The 7064-nt window shown below is 42.0% G+C and overlaps 1 protein-coding gene across 2 annotated transcripts in view; it reads right to left on the bottom strand.

Moving 5' to 3' along the window:
• Positions 1 to 5906: 5906 nt before the first annotated feature.
• LOC121168824 (chitinase-3-like protein 2) overlaps positions 5907 to 7064 on the bottom strand; it is a 42243-nt gene continuing 41085 nt past the window's right edge. For both annotated transcript variants that reach the window (XM_040999212.1, XM_040999213.1), the window contains one exon: positions 5907 to 6120. The gene's annotated coding sequence lies outside the window, so the exon portion shown is untranslated. The remainder of the gene's footprint in view (positions 6121 to 7064) is intronic.

Genomic DNA, 7064 nt, shown 5'->3' with positions numbered 1-7064 from the left:
GCCATGATGTCATGCCATAGTTTCTAGACCAGGGCTGAGGGTCCCTCTGTTCCAGGAGGCTGTGGGAGGAACAAAGATGTGATATGCTGCTGAAGACTGGCTTTGTTCTGCCTTTGGCATTGACATAAACTCTAGGGCATCCACACAGCCCAACATCACTAACAGGAGAGATGATCACTACTGGATGCACTGCTCACACATGCTGAGAGACTTCCTTCTTGTATACTTACCAAGTGAGTTTCCAACATTTTCTGCAGGATGTCACTCAGGTCCTTGGGAAATTTGTGTCCATTTAAAGGCAATCTGGGTTCACAGAGATCACAGGAATGGATCGTTTATACTGTTTTGTTGTGCAGAGCTAATGGTAATCCTATGGCTAATTACCCACAATCCTCTCCCATCATTCCCAGGGTTGAGAATCAGTTTAGCCTCTGAAGTCTAGGAGACCACCAAGAACTGTGGGAACTCAAACTGATCCAGTATTAAAACTACCAACACCTAACATGCATCCCATACTTACCATGTACCAGGTGCTTCACCTGTATTGATTTATTTAATCCTCAAAGCTTTCTCTTGATGCAGAATACTATTATTTTAATCTGTTTCATGAATTAGGAAAACTACGATACAAGAAACTAAACAATGAACACATAGACACAGCCTGACTCTGGGGATAGGTTAAAGAAATCACTTAAACACTTGCAGCAGTCAGAACTGGCCAGGCTGAAGCCAAGAGCTTGAAACTCCATATGGGAGGCAGGGATCCAAACGCTGGAGCCACCAGCTGCTGCCTCCCAAGGTAAATGGAAGCAGGCACTTTGGGCTGGAAGCACAGGAGTCAGGGTTTTAGCCAGGCACTCCAACATGGGTGCAGGTGTGCTAAACAGCAGCTTAATTGCTGCATCAATTTCTCACCTGGGGGTGGGTTCCTGTGATCTATGTATTGCCTCTCACCAACACCAGCACAGTGCAACTCTGATAGAAGACTCAATCTTTAAAGATCTCCCCAAAGTTATATTCTAATGAAAAAACAAAATAGAGAAGCAGGGGAGGGGGTGGAAAGCCTAACTGGCATCCTTCCTCAACCCTAGCTCAATTTCAGACTTTCATAGTCTTAATCTTGCAATGTTAGCAAAGCACACGATTTTTCTCTTCGTAGTAGGAAACAGTATTCTACAAGGCTCAGGGCTTAGAGCTCAAGACATGGACCTTCACTGGAGGGACAGGATTCATCAAGGCTAAGGTGCTATGTTGTGCAGCCTTTGCAATTCGTTTTCCTATATCAATAGCTGAATTGGCCTTGAGGCTGTCTCCTTACTCTGAGTTCCTAGGTAGTGAGCTGCAATCTAGATTAAGCATGTAAAAAAACCTGAAATCTGGCTCAGGAGTCTGTAAGCAAACCCCAAGCTGTACTCAGTCAACTTATTTCTATACTTTACTTCCTTTTCTGTCTATAAATATTAATTGCGCTTATTGCAAAGCCAGGCTTTCTATACATCTTCTGGTCCTGAATACTATCCAATTCTAGAATCACTCTTTTCTTAGATAAACTAAGATTTATTAATTTACTTTGTAAATTTACTAATTTAATTTCCTCATTCTAAATCATAGTCGATGTCAAAAACAATTTGTTTTAAAAATTTAACTTAGTAATTATATGTATTTATGGATGCTATGTATTTGATGCACGTACACAGCATGTAATGAATAAATCAGGGAGATTTTTGTATCTACCACCTTAAACTTCAATAATTTCATTTTGGTGAAAACATGAAAAACATCTAGCTATTTTGGAAAGTGTAATACATGATTATTAATTATAGTCAACATGCGGTAAATCACAAGAACTGAGTGCTCTTAATTGTATTGTTGTACCTGCTGACAGCACTGTCTCTTTACCGTCTGCCCCATAGCCTTCTCAACCACCAGAGTGTGGCAATTATTCTAGTCTCAACTTCTGAGATCTAGCCCTTTAGATTCCACGTGCATTGTAAGATTGTGCAGGACTTCTCTCTCAATCCTGGATTTTTTCTTCACACAGTGCAGTGGTAGTTCTTCCCAATTTGTTGTAAATGAAAGGATTTCATTTTTCTGAATTGGGTAGTAGTCTGTTGTGTGTACACACCATATTTTTCTTTATCTATTTGTTCACTGAGGGACACATAGGTTGATTTCATCTCTTGGTTATTGTGAGTAGTGCTTCAATAGACAAGGGAGTGCAGATGATCAGTTATATAATGCCAACTTGACTGGTTGAAGCAACACCGAGGAACTTAGGAAAGCATCATTTTGGGTCTGTCTATGATGGTGTTTCCGAAGGAGCTTAGCACCTAGTGCACCTAGTCTGAGTGGACTAGGTGGGAAGATCCAGCCTCAGTGTGGGCAGAATCATCTACTGACTGGGGTTCTGGAGGGACTAAATGCAGAGTGTGATTGGAATACTGTTCACTGTTTCCTTGGAGGTCAGAGGCAAGTCTTTGGATTCCAGGACTCACACCAACGGCCCCCACACTGATACTTAGACAATTAGCCACAAACTAAGAGTTGTGCCATTTACTTCCCTGGGTTTCAGGCTCTCCTCCCACTTGGACCAACCCATTTTGTCAGCATCCCAGAGTTTTTAGCTAGCACATGTTGTAAGACTTCTCAGTTTGCATAAAGATGTGAGGCAATTCCTCTAGTTTACCCCGCTTCACATATTTATAGACATAGCCTATAAATTCTATCACTTTAGACGACCTTGACTCTTACACACGATATTGTAATTGTTAAACCATGCAATAATTCTGTGTTTCCTTTTCTGAGGACTCTCCATACCATTTCCCATAATGTCTATGAATATTCATCCCAGTGTACAAACTTTCCTTTTGATCCACAACCAAGCTAACACTTCTTTTTTTATCAGTGGATGGGAGAACTTTATTTCTCTCTCTCTTTCTCGTTCTCTCTCCATCTCTCTCTCTTTCTTCTCTCTCTCCAGGGAGGAGCAAGAGAAGGAGGGAGAGGAGGAGGGAGAGAGAGGAGGAGAGTGAAGGGGAGAGGGGAGGGTTAGTTCTAGGTGGTGTTGAGTGTTATGCTCTTTTTTTAATTTTATGGTACAAATATGTAGGGTCTGGAATCCATCCCCCCAAAATTCCCACCCCCTGGCTGATTTTCTGCATATTGTTACGAGAGTATAGTCCTTCATAACAAGCTATAATTCCATCAATCTGTTATTTAGGTGTGCCCCAACATTGCTGGTACAGACAATGTCAGACAGTCCAGCATCTCATTGTCTAGATATGTCCAACAGTTTCACTGGGAGTCCATCTTCGATTTGGAAGTAGGGATGCATATTGCATTGTATCTTCACATCTGGATATGGTAGTCTCTATTACTCCATTACTATATATTCCGTTAAATGAGAAGCCGCAAAATAAGGTCAACAACAGATATGAAGTTAAAACAAAGACAAAACAAAAAAGGAAAAAAAAATACTTTATCATAGAATAAAAAAAAAACATGCCACCAAATAACCAATGGATGGGTGACAGAAAGAAAACACAAAAGTGTAATTTGCACGATGGTTTCCTTACATTGGAGAGAATATATGGTATTTGTCCTTTTGGGTTTATTTCACTGAGCATGATGATCTCTAGTTGGGACCATCTAGTTGTAAATGGTATGATTTCATTCTTTTTAATGGCTGTGTGATATTCCATGGAGTAGATATACCACAGTTTCTTTAACCACCCCTCTTTGGATGGGTATCTGGATTGTTTCCACGTCTTTGCTGTAGTAGATTCTGCTGCTGTAAATACAGGATTACAGATCGTCCTCTCGTATGCAGTTTTCATTTCCTTTGGAGTGGGATAGCTGTGTCATCTGGCAGGTTTATTTACAATTCTCTAAGCATTGTTCATACTGATTCCCATAGTGGTTGTACCAGCCTACACTCCCACCTGCAGTGAAGAAAGGTACCTTTCTCCCTACATCCATGCCAGCAGGTGTTGTTATTAGAGTTCTGAATGTAGGCCAGTCTCACTGGAGTTAAATGGTTTCTCGATGTGGTTTTCATTTGTATCTTGCTGATGGCTAGGGAGCCTGAGCATCTTTTCATATGTCTATTACCAAACCAACACTTATGCTTCCTCTTCTTGTAAGAGTTGATCTAACTGGGGTCATCTTCAAGTGATAGATCATCTTTGCTTTGATTACCATTTCTTTGAAGACTAGTGATGCTGACTGGTTTTCATACACTTGTTGGCCATCTGTACATCAATTATCTGTTGGCCATTTGTAAATCTAACAGCAGTTTTGGAAAAGTCCTTAGGTATTCCCATCCTACTTCCCTTCAGATCATGAAGCTCCTTCTAGTTGTGTCCCCAAATCTCACCCAGAGATTCTGCTGTCACCACATTCTGAGAGTCAAACTAGTTACAATTACATTTCAGATAAATGCTTCAGGTGAGCCTCAGTTAGTGCACCTCAAAACTGGGATAATGCATCATACTTCAAAACAATTAATATTAAATCTGTGCATGAAAATGTTGTTTAAATATTAGAATAAAAATAACTCTTTTTTTTCTAGAGGAAATGAATGGAACAGAAAAGAGAAAGTGGGGGAAACAGTGTATCTTAATTTGTCTGACTCTAACTTAATCCAGTGCAACTGGATTCCTGCTGTGAGTACCATGCTTTAGAGAAAATGCTGGCAAACTTTTCTGTGAAGAACTGAATGCTAGATATTCCAGGCTTTGCACAATGTACCACCCGTGCTGTAACTTTGCAATTCTGCCACTGCAGAGAGAAAACAGCTACAGACACATCCTAAAAACCAAACACAACAAGTCATATGTAAAGAAGTGGAATACAGCTGGGTTCCAGAAAAATCTTATTTAAAAAGGCAGTGAGCAAGATTTGATCCATGGGCTAGAGTTTGCTTAGACTGTTTCAAAAGAGACGGACTCTGAGCCTCTTGCACCTGTTCTCTGCTGCATGAGCAGAGGTGATTGCAGGGTGAGAGACACATCTTCCTGGAGCTCACGTCTCCCCTCCTAGAAAGCATGATTCTGATACCCAGATTCCTGCTCAAGTGGCCCAATTGCTTCTGTTTACTTTCAGAGCCTGCCAAGGCCTTTTCCATGGGTCCACCATCATGGGGGGATGGGCCCCAAAGCTGGTTTGAGACACCCAGCTCAGAGACCCTTATGTGTGTATTTTAGGAAGTGAAGAGATGGTGTGGCTGAAGCTTGGATGCAAAGCCCGAGATGTCCACATGTGTGTATACGAGGGCCCTGCTCTGCGAGATAGACTTACGGGTAGGGAGAGAAAGGACTATCTATGCTCTGGGAGCCCAAACATGGGCTGAGTCACTAGTGTCTGAGAATTCTCATGATGAACTTTATCTTTTAGGCCATTGTGGAGATATATTTGAAAATGAAGGAATATTAGTCATATTTTCATAGAAAGTTAGCTCTCTAATATTTATAAAGGAATGTGCAGCCCTTGTAGTAGGGCAGGACAGTCTAACATCAGTTGGTCAAGAATTGCACAAATTGGGCCCGGTGGCGTGGCCTAGCGGCTAAAGTCTTCGCCTTGAATGCGCCAGGATCCCATTTGGGTGCCAGTTCTAATCCCGGCAGCTCCACTTCCCATCCAGCTCCCTGCTTGTGGCCTGGGAAAGCAGTTGAGGATGGCCCAAAGCTTTGGGACCCTGCACCCGTAGGGGATACCTGGAAGAAGTTCCTGGATCCTGGCTTCGGATCGGCATAGCATCGGCTGTTGGGCTCACTTGGGGAGTGAATCATCGGACGGAAGATATTCCTCTCTGTCTCTCCTCTTCTCTGTATATCTGGCTTTCTAATGAATAAATAAATCTTTAAAAAAAAAAAAAGAATTGCACAAATTTGCTAGGCCACATTTGCTGCAGGAAAGTGATTTTCATTTTATTGGACCCCTGGCCAGCCAGTCAGCTGCTGTAGGGAAACAGAACTTGTCCCATCCAAGGTCTGACAGAAAGTCAAAAAAAGCTTAGCACTGTGAGATCTGGAAGCCAGTCAACAAGGGCAATCCCATTAGAGATGTTTTGAAAGGGACTAGGCAACAGTGTCACCTTGCATTTTCAGCTGTGAGTTGATCCTGGAGATAAAAGAAAGAATACTTCAAATCCCAGCCTGGTAACCTTAGGTCTGTACCAAGTTACTAAATCATTGATGCTCAGAGCTAGTAGGGTGCTGCCCAATCAAATAGCCAAGAGTGTTCAAATAGTTCTGGATCCTGCTCCAAGATAGTATGGCCATTCCTCATCACTGTTTACAGTAAGCCTTTGTCAGCTGCTCTTTACTCCACCCTCTGCCCTGGAACCAGTGGATCTCAGCATGGATGGTTGGTCATCAATGGCCTTCACCTTCCCGAGAGGACATCCAATTTACCTGGGGAGTCTGGGGACCACAAATGAAGCAGAAGCAAAGCCAGCAGACTTTAGCATAGCAGATAGTCTTGGGCAGGAGCGTATCAACTACGACCATGGAACCTTTCAAACATCAACTAGGTAAGATTAGCTGTAGTCAAGGATCAGGGCATTAGATAATGACCAACATTGGACTTCTCATCAGTCCTGTGAGTTGAGGGAATGGGACCAAATTGATTCAGATTTAGGCAATCAAGAGATGCTGATGTTTTTGTAGCTGAGGCGAATGTCTTTGTAGCCAAGAATTGTAATGAAATCAATATTTATTTCCACTGTATGAATAAATAGAGCCCACAACTCAGTAAATGGCAGCCAAATAATTCTTGTTTTAAAAAATTAATTCAAAAAGAGGTTGCCTTTTAGCCTTTTGACTAAGATCAAGTGTAATTTAATTCAGAGATACAAGAGGCAGGTAGAGCAGTCCCATACATTGTCTCACTCAGCAGATGCTTGCAATAGCTAAGACTTGGCCATACCAAAGCTGGTAGTCAGGAATTCAGCCAAGCTTTCCCACATAAGAGGTAAGAATTCAACAAATAAAGAGACAGTGTTGCTGTTTTCCAAATGTCTGCACCAGCAGGAAGCTGGAGTTAGGAGCTGGAACCAGGCACTA

The sequence above is a fragment of the Ochotona curzoniae genome, unplaced genomic scaffold (genome assembly GCF_017591425.1).
Source record: "Ochotona curzoniae isolate NIBS_2020 unplaced genomic scaffold, NIBS_Ocur_1.0 scaffold_1037, whole genome shotgun sequence".
In the NCBI taxonomy this organism is placed as follows: Eukaryota; Metazoa; Chordata; class Mammalia; order Lagomorpha; family Ochotonidae; genus Ochotona; species Ochotona curzoniae.
Note: the sequence above shows the minus strand (reverse complement) of the source record. Positions and strands in the feature narration are given on the sequence as shown.